This window comes from Bufo gargarizans, chromosome 2 (assembly GCF_014858855.1).
Source record: "Bufo gargarizans isolate SCDJY-AF-19 chromosome 2, ASM1485885v1, whole genome shotgun sequence".
NCBI lineage: Eukaryota > Metazoa > Chordata > Amphibia > Anura > Bufonidae > Bufo > Bufo gargarizans.
The window spans coordinates 513,897,822-513,912,507 of record NC_058081.1 but is presented as its reverse complement, the minus strand read 5'-3'; positions in this window follow the sequence as shown (position 1 = coordinate 513,912,507).

Genomic DNA, 14,686 nt, shown 5'->3' with positions numbered 1-14,686 from the left:
AGGTACTGGAGAGAACCGCGGACAACACGAGAATCCACAATCCTAGAGACCTGAAATTCAAGATTCCCATTAACCATAATCGGAGGAGGAGGCAAAGGCGAGGGTACAATGGGTTGAACATAAGGTTTCAATAAGGACTTATGAAAAACATTATGGATCTTCCAAGTCTGAGGAAGATCAAGACGGTAGGCAACAGGATTGATGACAGACAGGATTTTGGAAGGCCCAATAAACCTAGGACCCAACTTCCAGGAGGGATCCTTCAATTTGATATTCTTGGTAGACAACCACACCAGATCACCAACATTCAGGTCCGGACCAGGCACACGTCTCTTATCTGCCACACGCTTATATCTCTCACTCATGCTCTTTAGATTATCCTGAATCTTTTGCCAAATAGAAGACAAAGACGAGGAGAATCTGTCCTCATCAGGTAAACCAGAAGACCCATCTCCCGAGAAAGTCCCAAACTGCGGATGAAACCCATATGCACCAAAAAATTGTGACTTATCAGAGGACTCCTGACGACGGTTATTTAAAGCAAACTCAGCAAGGGACAAAAAAGAACACCAATCCTCCTGATTCTCCGCCACAAAACAGCGCAGATATGTCTCCAGATTCTGATTGACGTGCTCTGTCTGGCCATTCGACTGCGGGTGGAAAGCAGAAGAGAATGACAACCGAACCCCCAAGCGAGAACAGAAAGCCTTCCAGAATCTGGAAACAAACTGCGTACCCCTATCAGAGACTATGTCTGAAGGAATACCATACAATTTGACAATGTGATCAATAAATGCCTGCGCCAGCGTCTTAGCATTGGGCAAACCAGGAAAAGGGATGAAATGCACCATTTTGCTAAAACGGTCCACCACCACCAGAATCACAGTCTTCCCCGAGGAACGAGGCAGGTCCGTTATGAAGTCCATGGACAGATGTGTCCAAGGACGGGAAGACATGGGTAAGGGAAGGAGAGGACCTGATGGCCGTGAATGAGGGGCTTTGGCACGAGCGCAAGTCTCGCAGGCTGCCACAAAACCCTCAACCGACTTACGAAGCGCAGGCCACCAGAATCTCCGAGCGATGAGATCCACTGTGGCTCTTGCCCCCGGGTGCCCAGCAAGGACCGTATCGTGGTGTTCCTTAAAAATCTTGTGTCTTAAAGCGAGAGGCACAAACAACCTCCCAGGAGGACAAAGATCAGGAGCCTCTGACTGGGCTGCCTGCACCTCTGCCTCCAATTCAGGAAAAAAAGAGCAGAGACCACCACACCTTCAGCCAAAATGGGACCCGGGTCTTCAAAATTCCCACCTCCCGGAAAACAACGTGACAGTGCATCTGCCTTCACATTCTTGACCCCAGGGCGGAACGTGACAACAAAATTAAACCTTGAAAAGAACAAAGACCATCTGGCCTGTCTCGGGTTCAGACGCTTGGCTGAATCCAAGTAGGCCAGATTTTTATGGTCAGTAAACACGGTAATAGGGTGTCTGGCTCCCTCTAGCCAATGGCGCCATTCCTCAAAAGCCAACTTGATGGCCAACAATTCCCTATCTCCCACATCGTAATTTCTCTCTGCGGAGGAGAGTTTCTTCGAGAAAAAGGCACACGGTCGCCATTTGGCAGGAGAGGAACCCTGAGACAAGACCGCACCCACACCCACCTCAGAAGCATCAACCTCAACTATGAAGGGTAGAGAAATATCAGGTTGTACCAAGATGGGAGCGGAAGCAAAACTCTCCTTGATATTAGAAAAGGCCTTACGCGCCTCTACCGACCAGGAAGAAAAATCTACCCCCTTTCTGGTCATATCAGTGAGTGGTTTAACAATAGAGGAATAATTCAAAATAAACTTCCTGTAATAATTGGCAAAGCCCAAAAAACGCATCAGCGCCTTCTGATTCTCAGGAAGCTCCCACTCAAGCACAGCGCGGACCTTCTCGGGGTCCATGCGAAAACCAGAAGCGGAGAGAAGAAACCCCAGAAATTGAATTTCTGGAACTGCAAACACACATTTTTCCAGTTTCGCGTATAATTTATTCTCCCGCAGGATGAGCAAGACCTGACGTGAGTGTTCCTTATGAGTTTTGAAATCAGGAGAAAAAATCAAAATATCATCCAAATACACTAATACAAATTTTCCCATTAAATGATAAAAAATGCTGTTCACGAAATGCTGAAAAACGGCTGGGGCATTCATCAAACCAAAAGGCATAACCAAATTCTCAAAATGGCCCTCAGGGGTATTGAAGGCCGTCTTCCATTCGTCTCCTTCTCTGACCCTGACCAGGTTGTATGCCCCTCTTAGATCTAATTTGGAAAAGACTTTAGCCCCAACAATCTGGTTAAACAGGTCCGGGATCAGAGGAAGCGGATAAGGGTCACGAATAGTGATACTGTTCAGCTCCCTGAAATCCAGACAAGGTCTTAAAGAACCATCTTTTTTCTTAACAAAGAAAAAACCAGCGGCAACAGGTGACTTCGAGGGTCGTATGTGTCCTTTTCTCAGACTCTCCGAGATATAAGCACGCATAGCGACCCTTTCAGGTTGGGAAAGATTGTATAAACGAGATTTAGGGAGCTTGGCGCCTGGGATGAGATTAATAGGGCAATCGTACTCCCTGTGCGGGGGCAAATCCTGAACTCCACTCTCAGAGAAGACATCCAAAAATTCAGAGAGAAAAGGTGGTACAGTCTTAGTAGAAACCTCAGAAACAGATGTCGTGAGGCAATTCTCTCTGCAAAAGTCACTCCAACCATTTATTTGCCTCGCTTGCCAATCAATGGTGGGGTTATGTTTAGTGAGCCAGGGTAGCCCCAACACAAGAGGAGTAGGTAATCCGCTAAGGACGAAACATGACACATCCTCAACATGAGCATCACTCACAATTAAACGAATATTGTGAACTATGCCCTTTAATGATTTCTGAGAAAGTGGAGCGGAATCAATAGCAGAAACAGGAATATCCTTTCCCAAAGTGCACACCTGGAAACCATGAGTTATCGCAAAATGATTATCAATGAGATTGACAGCTGCTCCACTATCTACAAAAATCTCACAAAAAAATGTTCTTGCTCTCTAGCGCCACCCTGGCAGGCAGGACAAAACGGGAACTACAAGCAAACGGAAAACCTTCAATTTCTGCCTCAACCCTGCCAATAGTAACAGATGGAACATTTTTAAAAGATTTTTTCCTTTTTGTTTCTTTATTACTCCCAGAAAACTGCCTGAATCTCCTAGAGGGACAAACATTTGCCAAATGATTTATACCTCCACAACAAAAACAAACCTTCCCATGCGGGCTGAATCTTCTATTGTCAGAGGCAATCAACCCCAGCTGCATGGGCTCCTGCTCAGAAGGGGCTGACAGCGACTGAGACCCCTGCGCATAGAATGAGACCACTGCACTGTCCTGGGACTGAGTATGACAGGAAGGAGAGATCTCTCCTCTTTCTCTAAGACGCCTGTCAATACGAACGGCCTGAGACATAGCACAGTCCAAGGAGATAGGCCTCTCATGAAAGGCAAATGCATCTTTCAATCCCTCTGAAAGACCATGGCAAAATTGACTTCGGAGTGCAGCATCATCCAACCAGTATCAGCTGCCCATCTCCGAAATTCTGAGTAGTATATCTCTGCGGATTGTTTACCCTGGCATAACAGACGTAGTCTAGACTCAATCAAAGCAACACGATCCGGATCATCATATATCTGACCCAGGGCTAAAAAGAAATCATCCACTGAACGGAGGGGCCGTGCCCCCACCGGCAGCGAAAAGGCCCATGACTGAGCGTTACCCCTGAGCAGCGATATAAAGATCCCCACCCTCCGTTCCTCATCACCAGAGGAATGGGGAAGAAGGCAAAAATTGAGTTTGCAAGCCTCTCTGAAACGCACAAAATTCTCACTACCCCCGGAGAACGTATCCGGGAGCGAGATCTTAGGCTCAGAACAAACTCCATGAACGCAAGCTGAACCGGTCACTAGAAACTGAGAAAGAGTCTTACAGAGATCAGCTACCTCCAATGAAAGACCCTGGAAGCGTTCAGTCAAAAGTGAAACCGGATCCATGCTTGAGACGGTTTTGGTGGCTTATAATGTCACAGAAGGTGTACAGGAAACAAGACAATGCAAAATGAATATATGACTCACTGGATCCAAAACTAAGGAACAAAAGGGAGACCCCTGCATAAGACCTGGCACTCTCCCTGTCTGCTCAGCCTATGCGAAAATCCCAATGGTGGATGATCGCATATCCACGTACCTCGACTATATACCACCTGAAAACCCTATAATAGTGAGGGGACACGACCACCGGCTCCCTACACTAGACACGGAGGGAGTCAGGGTCACCTGGGATCCAGCAAACAGAAAATCACAAATAAATGTACAGCACTTATATTGTAGAAGGCTGGAAAATAGGATCAGCATGCACACACACTCCAGCAAGTTGTATAAGCCGCACACTAATGCATTATGGGGAGGAATTTAAAGGGACGCAATCAGTCCAACTACATGACAGCTGAGAGAGACTAACGAGATGAGGAACTGAAATTCAAAACAAAGAAAACTCAAGGAGGAGGTTCTGAAAGGCTTCTGTCAGAGCTTCTCAGCTGTCTGGTTGTGACAGGGGGGCTCGCAGTCTTGGGTGGGGAAATTGGCTTTGGTGCAGACGCAAGTTGGGGGTGAAGAGGACAGGCCTAGGGTGGATGACGCAGCAAAGGGCGAGGTTTACGTGTGCTTTGAAGGCCCGTTAGGGGAGCATTTAAAGCAAGACGTACAGGAGCGCATATGAAAGGGGAAGTAAGTTGATATTTTTTCACTTCTCCCCCTAGAGCGTTTTAACTTAGGTAGGGCAAGGATGGGAGAGGTAAAAAGGAAGATAATGAGAAGCACCGGTATAGACTCATCCCGCGAACTTTCGCCAACTGGTTATAGGCGTTTGCTATCTTGGCGAGTGTCATTGGCTCTATTCTGTTACCTAGATGCAATTGGGAGGCGTACAGGGTTTGCAGCGATTCAGGTTGGCTTAGGTATGATGAGCAATTTAGACATCGAAAGGCTGTTTGTCCCAACATTAGGTGGGACCATAAAGATATTAATTTATGGTTGAAGGTGACGGCGCCGGCGCGGCAGAGGCAGCCCTTTCAGGGGGATGCAGGAGGGTCGGGTCAGTCCACCTTCTTAGCGGCGTCCGCCAGAGGTCTGTGCTTCCTATTTAACGAGGGGAGTTGCAGGTTCGGGGCCAAATGCAAATTTAAGCATGAGTGCTCATCCTGCAGGGGGAATCACGAGCCAATAGATGTTTCAAAGGTAACAGAAAGAGAGATTCGGACGCCGCTGCAAAAGGGTTGGACTCCAGTTCGGGTGGAAAGGATGGAGGAATATCTAAATAGGTATCTCAATCAGGAGGGGGCGGAATTGTTACAAAAGGGTTTTATGGGCGGGTTTAGTATTCCATCGAACCTCTCACCAGGGGTTTTAGTGCGAAAAAATTTGCGCTTGGCGTTAGAACATCCAGAAGTAGTGTTGGAGAAGTTAGCTAAGGAGGTTTCATTGGGCAGGATGGATGGGCCGTTTCCAGAACCACCGTTTGTTAATTTGAGGGTGTCGCCGTTGGGGTTAGTGCCCAAAAAAGAGCTGAATAAGTTTTGGCTTATACATTATCTGTCTTTTCCAGAAGGGGCATCGGTCAATGATGGTATCGATCCCAAACTTTGTTCGGTGGGCTATACGTCATTTGATGCGGCTGTGGCATGGGTAAAAAAGTTGGGCCCAGGGACCTTGTTGGCTAAGACAGACATTGAGGCAACTTTTCGGTTACTCCCGGTTAACCCTGATAGTTTACACCTGTTGGGTTGCTCCTTGTTGTGCGCTTATTTTGAAGCATTTAGTTCTTTCCTGGAATGGGTAGTGTTCATCCATTATCCATTACTTGGACGATTTTCTTTGTTTAGGTCCGGCGGGTTCGATGGTTTGTTCTCTTTTGTTGTCTATGTTACAGTCGATCTTTGCGTATTTCGGGGTGCTGTTAGCTGAAGAAAAGACTGAAGAAAAGACTGTGGGTCCGGTGACTGAATTGAGTTTCTTGGGCATAGTGATAGACACTGTGAAAATAGAGGCTCCCTGAGGACAAGGTTTGTGATTTGCGGGAGGTTGTCGACAAGGTTGTCTGCAGGACTTACAGTCTCTGTTAGGGAAGTTAGAGAATGAGTGCCGATTTCATAAAAAGAATTGGTAGATGGGAATCCATCAGGTTCTGAACTTATGTGGGGCTAGGTAGAGTATATGAGGATGTTATTGTCTGGATGTGCATTAATGTGTTTTCCTTTTTTATTTGCCACTATGTTTCAGGTTGCCCCCCGGCTTTAGTATGGATCCTCTGGAATTCTTTAGTTTTTTTTGGGGTGCGCTGAGGGCAGATGTTCGGCCAGCTGGGTTTGCAGAGGGACGTCGCGGTGGTGAAGTGGCTGGGGTCGCGAGGTATGTGTTGGGGTAGTGTATTGAAAGAGGTTCACCGTTTCACAAGGTTGGATAGGGCTCCAGACATTTTAGTGCTTCACGTTGGGGGGTAATGATCTGGGAGTTAGGCTGGTAAGGGAATTGATCATAGATATAAAATTTGATCTTTTGCGGCTATGGTCACTGTTTCAGCGATTGATGACGGTGTGGTCGGATATCGTTCCTCTGTGAATTTGGCAGGAGGCGTGGTCAGTGGAAGGGATTAATAGGGCCCGCATCAAGGTTAACAGGGCGATTGGGAGGTTTGTGGCTAAGAGTGGGTCGGTGGCAGTTTGACATCTGGAACTTGAGTCAGGAGTGGGGGAATTCTAGAGAGCAGACGTGTTCTCCTTAATGCGGTGGGCATTGATATGTGGTCGCTAGGTCTTCAGGGTGGCATCGAGAGGGCTTTAGCGGTGTGGAGGAACGTGCAAGCTTGAGGGCTGTAGTTAGGGTCAAGTTCCGCGTTTTTGGCGGCGGAAGGTCCTTGAAGTTGGTGGAATGGGTTGGTGCTTGAGAATGGGAGGGCCTCAATGGTGGGGCTAGACTCTCAGGATTAGGCACTTGGTTAGTTCGGTGAGGTGTCCATCAGTTGGTGACTCCGAGCTAGTGTTCTACGGCTGGAGGCAAAGTGGATTGGCCAGTTGTGTTTGTGGATTAATACATTTTGGGGCTTCTAGGACCTCTCTCGTCTGGGTTAAATTATTGTTAAAGCATTGTTAAAATAAAGAATTATTATGTATTTATTGGTTAATAAAAAACGGCTGCTGTGACCGATTAAATCCAAATCAAGTCTCTGTGCTTTATTATTGAGGAAACCAAGGGTAAAAGGAGATGAAGAACGGGACAGGGGTCTTATAGGTTAAAAAAGGGGCACAAAGAGGTCAACAATGATTTAATCATATGCTTCTTTGAATCTTAGCTCTTGTCTGCAGCTATTGCATCTTGACAACTATATGACTTATTAACATCTTTGTCTATAGGGGTCCCGTTTGTAGCTCTGAAGGCCATACTACTCTCTATCTGAGGCAGCATTTGCTTTTTTTATGGTCTGAAGAGCCGCACGCTGGATAATCTGGAATGATCTCGGCAGGTTCTGTACAAAGCTTTGTGAAATAACGGCAGTTGATTTCTCTCAGTGACAGATAATCCAGGTATCTGCCGAGCTATAGAAGGAATTATCAAGGAGTCAAAGTCTAATTAGTGACTTCCTAACAATCACAGAAGATGATTACAAAACTCAGTCCATGAAGAAGAAACATCATGAGTACAAGATACCAGCGGCCACAAACCCATTTACATATATAGAACTTTCTACAGAGCAAGACACGAAATTCACAGTTACAGATCACATTTCTATAATAATAGATAGATTAGACATATGAGATGATAGATAGACAGACATAGATAGATAGATATGAGATAGATAGATAGATAGATAGATAGATAGATAGATAGATATGAGATAGATAGATATGAGATAGATAGATAGATAGATAGATACTGTAGATAGATAGATAGATAGATAGATAGATAGATAGATAGATAGATAGATAGATAAAAAATAACACTGGGCAGCACAGCAGTTTCAATGCGCAGATGTAGAGTGCCAGCGGCTGTGGGGGAGATCCACCTCCAAATAACCAATAAACAAACAAAATTCCACGGCACATCCAAGGCGTTAAATCAAAGTAATTTTGTTTATTAGATAGCTAAATACTGTAGATAGATACAGGCCCTTCTAAAAAAATTAGCATATTGTGATAAAGTTCAATTTTTTCTGTAATGTACTGATAAACATTAGACTTTCATATATTTTAGATTCATTACACACAACTGAAGTAGTTCAAGCCTTTTATTGTTTTAATATTGATGATTTTGGCATACAGCTCATAACAACCCAAAATTCCTATCTCAAAACTGCTGTCCAGAAGGCCATCATTGACACCCTCAAGCAAGAGGGTAAGACACAGAAAGAAATTTCTGAACGAATAGGCTGTTCCCAGAGTGCTGTATCAAGGCACCTAAGGCCTCTTTCACACTTGCGTTGTCCAGATCCGGCGTGTACTCCACTTGCCGAAATTACACGCCGGATCTGGAAAAACGCAAGTGTACTGAAAGCATTTGAAGACGGATCCGTCTTCAAAATGCTTTCAGTGTTACTATGGCACCCAGGACGCTATTAAAGTCCTGGTTGCCATAGTAGTAGTGGGGAGCGGGGGAGCAGGGGAGCAGCATACTTACCATCCGTGCGGCTCCCGGGGCGCTCCAGAATGACGTCAGAGCGCCCCATGCGCATGGATGACGTGTCCATGCGATCACGTGATCCATGCGCTTGGGGCGCCCTGACGTCACTCTGGAGCGCCCCGGGAGCCGCACGGATGGTAAGTATGCTGCTCCCCGCTCCTCACTACACTTTACCATGGCAAACAGGACTTTAGCGTCCTGGCAGCCATGGTAACCATTGAGAAAAAGCTAAACGTCGCATCCGGCAATGCGCCGAAACGACGTTTAGCTTAAGGCCGGATCCGGATCAATGCCTTTCAATGGGCATTCATTCCGGATCCGGCCTTGCGGCAAGTGTTCCGGATTTTTGGCCGGAGCAAAAAGCGCAGCATGCTGCGCTATTTGCTGCGGCCAAAAAACGTTCCGTTCCGGAACGGAAGACATCCTGATGCATCCTGAAGGACGGACTGTCCATTCAGAATGCATTAGGAAAATCCTGATCAGTATTCTTCCGGCATAGAGCCCCGACGACGGAACTCTATGCCGGAAGACTATAACGCAGATGTGAAAGAGCCCTCAGTGGGAAGTCTGTGGGAAGGAAAAAGTGTGGCAGAAAACGCTGCACAACGAGAAGTGGTGACCGGACCCTGAGGAAGATTGTGGAGAAGGACCGATTCCAGACCTTGGGGGACCTGCGGAAGCAGTGGACTGAGTCTGGAGTAGAAACATCCAGAGCCACCGTGTACAGGCGTGTGCAGGAAATGGGCTACAGGTGCCGCATTCCCCAGGTCAAGCCACTTTTGAACCAGAAACAGCGGCAGAAGCGCCTGACCTGGGCTACAGAGAAGCAGCACTGGACTGTTGCTCAGTGGTCCAAAGTACTTTTTTCGGATGAAAGCAAATTTTGCATGTCATTCGGAAATCAAGGTGCCAGAGTCTGGAGGGAGAGGGAAATGCCAAAATGCCTGAAGTCCAGTGTCAAGTACCCACAGTCAGTGATGGTCTGGGGTGCCATGTCAGCTGCTGGTGTTGGTCCACTGTGTTTTATCAAGGGCAGGGTCAATGCAGCTAGCTATCAGGAGATTTTGGAGCACTTCATGCTTCCATCTGCTGAAAAGCTTTATGGAGATGAAGATGTCATTTTTCAGCACGACCTGGCACCTGCTCACAGTGCCAAAACCACTGGTAAATGGTTTACTGACCATGGTATTACTGTGCTCAATTGGCCTGCCAACTCTCCTGACCTGAACCCCATAGAGAATCTGTGGGATATTGGGAAGAGAAAGTTGAGAGACGCAAGACCCAACACTCTGGATGAGCTTAAGGCCACTATCGAAGCATCCTGGGCCTCCATAACACCTCAGCAGTGCCACAGGCTGATTGCCTCCATGCCACGCCGCATTGAAGCAGTCATTTCTGCAAAAGGATTCCCGACCAAGTATTGAGTGCATAACTGAACATCATTATTTGAAGGTTGACTTTTTTTGTATTAAAAACACTTTTCTTTTATTGGTCGGATGAAATATGCAAATTTTTTTAGATAGGAATTTTGGTTTTTCATGAGCTGTATGCCAAAATCATCAATATTAAAGCAATAAAAGGCTTGAACTACTTCAGTTGTGTGTAATGAATCTAAAATATATGAAAGTCTAATGTTTATCAGTACATTACAGAAAATAATGAACTTTATCACAATATGCTAATTTTTTTAGAAGGACCTGTAGATAGATAGGAGATAGATATATAGATAAATCGATATATATGAGATAGATAGATAGATAGATAGATAGATAGATACTAGATAGCTAGAAGTGGCTGATAAAAGGGAGCTATAGATTGTACCCACCCAACTTCCATTCAGACTTGTCCAGTTTTCTGTTACACTTGGTAATAGTATTATCAACAGTTCTTCAGTTTCAGTAGACATTTTGGGGGTCATCTACTAAGACTGGTATTTCACATGGATAAAACCTCTCTGTAGGAAGATCCAACGAAATAAATATGTCCATGCACCAGAAACTGAAATCTACTCCAGCTGGAAACTGGACTAAATTTCGGTTGTAATTAACGCCAGTTTTCTGGTATAAATTATAGTAAATTTGTTGGACCCCATCTCCTTCTACTAAGCCCCATCCACTTTTTTTTAAAGTGGCAAGAGTTTTGTTCTAATTTTGAGTGTTTTCGACAATCTTTATTTTTTATTCGCATTTACTCTTTGTATTGCACCAGTTTTTTTTGCCTCTTTTTCCTGGTTCAATTGTGTTTTGTGTTAGGCCTCGTTCACATTTCCATGTTCGTTTCACATCCGTGAAAAAGTTAGTCCGTGTTAGAGCCGTGAAGATGTCCATGAAGAATCAATGAGAAACATCAGTGAAAAACCGAAATGTGAACGAGACCTTAGACTGATTTTAGGGGGGTGGTTTAGTTGGCGTGTATGTTTGAGGGCTCATTCACACGAACATATTTTCTTTCCACATCCGTTCCGGTTTTTTTGCGGACCGTATGCGGAACCATTCATTTCAATAGGTCTGGAAAAAAAAACTGAAGTTCTTCCGTGTACATTTTGTTTCCGTATGTCCGTATTTCTGTTCCACAAAAAAATAGAACATGTCCTATTGTTATCAGCATTATGGACAAGGATTGTACTGTTCTATCAGAGGCCAGCTGTTCCATGCCGCAAAAAACGGAATGCACACGGACGTCATCCGCATTTTTTGTGGATCCGTTTTTTGCGGACCGCAAAATACTGAAAAAGCCATACGGCCATGTGCAAGAGGCCTTAGGGACCAGCTGTTCTGTTCCGCAAAATACTGAATGCACACGTCATCCGTTTTTTTTGCGGATCTGTTTTTTGTGGACTGGAAAATACATGCGGTGGTGTGCATGAGCCCTAAGGCCTCTTGCACACGACCATATGGCTTTTTCAGTATTTTGCGGTCCGCAAAAAACTGATCCGAAAAAAATACGGATGACGTCCGTGAGCATTCATTTTTTTGCGGAATGGAACAGCTGGCCCCTTATAGAACAGTACTATCCTGGCCATTATACGGACAATAATAGGACATGTTTTATCTTTAAACGGAACGGAAAAACAGAAATATGGAAACGGAAGACATACGGAGTACCTTCCTTTTTTTTGCTGTTCCATTGAAATGAATAGTTCCATATGCGATCCGTATACGGAATGCAAAAAAAACTAACGGAAACGGGAAAAAAAGGTCGTGTGCAAGAGACCCCGTGACCGTGCTGCGGCAATGCACGAACACCAACCGTGGGGCAGCCGCAGCATATCGCGGGCCCATTCACTTTAATGGGACCGCGATCTGCCCGTTCCGCAAAAAGATAGGATATGTTCTATCTTTTTGCGGAACGGAAGTACGGGACGAAACCCCACGGAAGCACTCCGTAGGGTTCCGTTCTGTGCTTCCGTTCCGCACCATTCCGCATCTCTGGATTTGCGGACCCATTAAAGTGAATGAGTCCGCATTCATGGCAACGGGCAGCACACGTTCGTGTGCAGGAGGCCTTAGGGTCCATTCACACGTCCGAAGTGTATTGCGGATCCGCAAATTGCGGATCCACAATACACCCGGCCAGCACCGCCATAGAACTGCCTATTCTTGTCCGCTATTGCGGACAAGTATAGGACATGTTCTATTTTTTTTCCGGAGCCACGGAACGGCACACTGTGTGCTGTCTGCATCCATTCCTGCCCCATAGAGAATAAATGGGTCCGCACCTGTTCTGGATAATTGCGGAATGGGTGTGGACACACTCTACGGATGTCTGAATGAAGCCTTAGGGCTCATGCACACGAACATATTTTCTTTCCGCTTCCGTTCCGTTTTTTTTTTTTTTGCGGACCGTATGCGGAACCATTCACTTCAATGGGGCTGCAGAAAATACAGAAGTTACTCCGTGTGCATTCCGTTTCTGTTTGTCCGCATGGCCATTCCGCAAAAAGTAGTGGATGTCCTATTATTGTCCACAAATGACGGTCCGAGGCCCCATTCAAGTCAATGGGTCCGTATAAAATATGGAACGCACACGGAACACATCCGTATGTCATCGGTATTTCATCCGTATTTAGCGGATCCATACTGTAGAAATGCTATGCCCAGCGGTGAAAAATCGGTTACTGTTTTTGTATACGATCTGCAAAAAACTGATCAAACACGAAAACCATACAGATATGTTTTGTGCAATAACGGAACGAAAGAGGACTTAAATCAGAGGAAAAAAAAGTCAGATACAGGAAAACGGATCAGTGAAAAACGGACCGCAAAACAACAACGGTCGAGTGCATGAGCCCTTAGACTGATTTACATAAGTGCTGATTTTACACCACAATTAGGGTCTATTCACACGTCTGTAAGTGATCTGCAAAACACGGACACTGGCAATGTGCATTCCGCAATTTGCGGACCGCACATCGCCGGCACTATAATAGAAAATGCCTAATCTTGTCCGCAATTGAGGACAAGAATAGGACATGTTCTATTTTTTTGCGGAAACGGAAGCACGGATGCGGAAGTGCGGATCCGAAACTGCGGCTCGGATGCAGACCACAACAACGGTCGCAACGTTTTATATCTAATATACGACTTTTAATCTAATATGCAACTTTTTTGCTTAATTCGTGAGCCGACCAATGACAAGTCTAATTGCAAACGATCCCCTGACAAACACAAAAACTCTTGCCTAGTTCATTACAGGCTGTGTGATACTAAATACTATTCAAAATATTGATAGATAATGACCCCCAAAAGGTTTTGTGCAAAATGCCCCCTGTGCCACATTTTACTGCTTTTCATGCCAAAGACCTTGCATAAAGCTTTGATACATGACCCCATTTGTGTATCAATTTCTCACAATTTTCAAGATCTCTGCTCACTGTCAGTGGATGGAGACATTGCTTACAGCAAAACCCTGAACACCTGTCTTGACCTTATACTCCTGACTGCCGAGGATTCATTATAGTGTAGATCAGGCATCCTCAAGCTGCGGCCCTCCAGCTGTTGCAAAACTACAACTCCCAGGATGCCCGAACAGCTTACAGGTATCAGCCTACAGCAGGGCATTGTGGGAGTTTACAACAGCTGGAGGGCTGCAGTTTGAGGATGCCTGGTGTAGATAGTCCTCTGTGAGTTATGCTACTTTCACACTAGGGGCAGCCTTCTCCGGCAGGCTGTTCAGGTGGGTGAACAGCTTTCCGGATCCGTGCTGCTGCTAATGCACGTGTGCCGCCGGAAGTCCGCTCCAGCCCCATTCACTATAATGGGGGCAGGCCAGACCTCCGGCCGCAGCACAACAAACATGCCGAGAGGCGGACGGAATAAAACTACGACATGCGGCAGCACGGACCCGGCAGGCTGTTCACCTGCCGGAACAGCCTGGCATATTGCCCGTGATAAATCTCCCTCTGTCTACAGAACATTTTATCACACAAGGAGTAATTTTTAGCTATATAAAAATATCCCGGCCCTTTAAATAGGGAAATTACAAACCCTTTCCACCAGTCACCATCATTTTGGGATTTCGTATACATTTAAGTCCATCAAATTTTCACCCCATAAAGGGGCTTTAACCTATGAGAGTCACAATGCTGTAGTTCCCAGCTCTGCTGGGCGTGACGCTGGGGGGTGGGCGCTGGGCTGTAACCATCCTGAGACCCTCATAGGATATTACATTATCTTTACTTTGGACGAGAGCTTGGAAATGAGTCAGTGCTGTATCTATAGACGGCGTTTACATATCATGTGACAGCCCCTTCATCCGGGAGCCCCCTCAGCAGGTGCAGTCCTGCAAATGAATGGGCTTATTACAGCATCACCCCTCCATTAAATTTACTGCCTGGCCAAAGCTTAGGAAACGGGGAACGTTTCCACCAGCGCCCATTAATTCCTGTCACAGACGCTCCTACAGCCACATCATCATGAGAGCGGATCCAAGCATAACTGT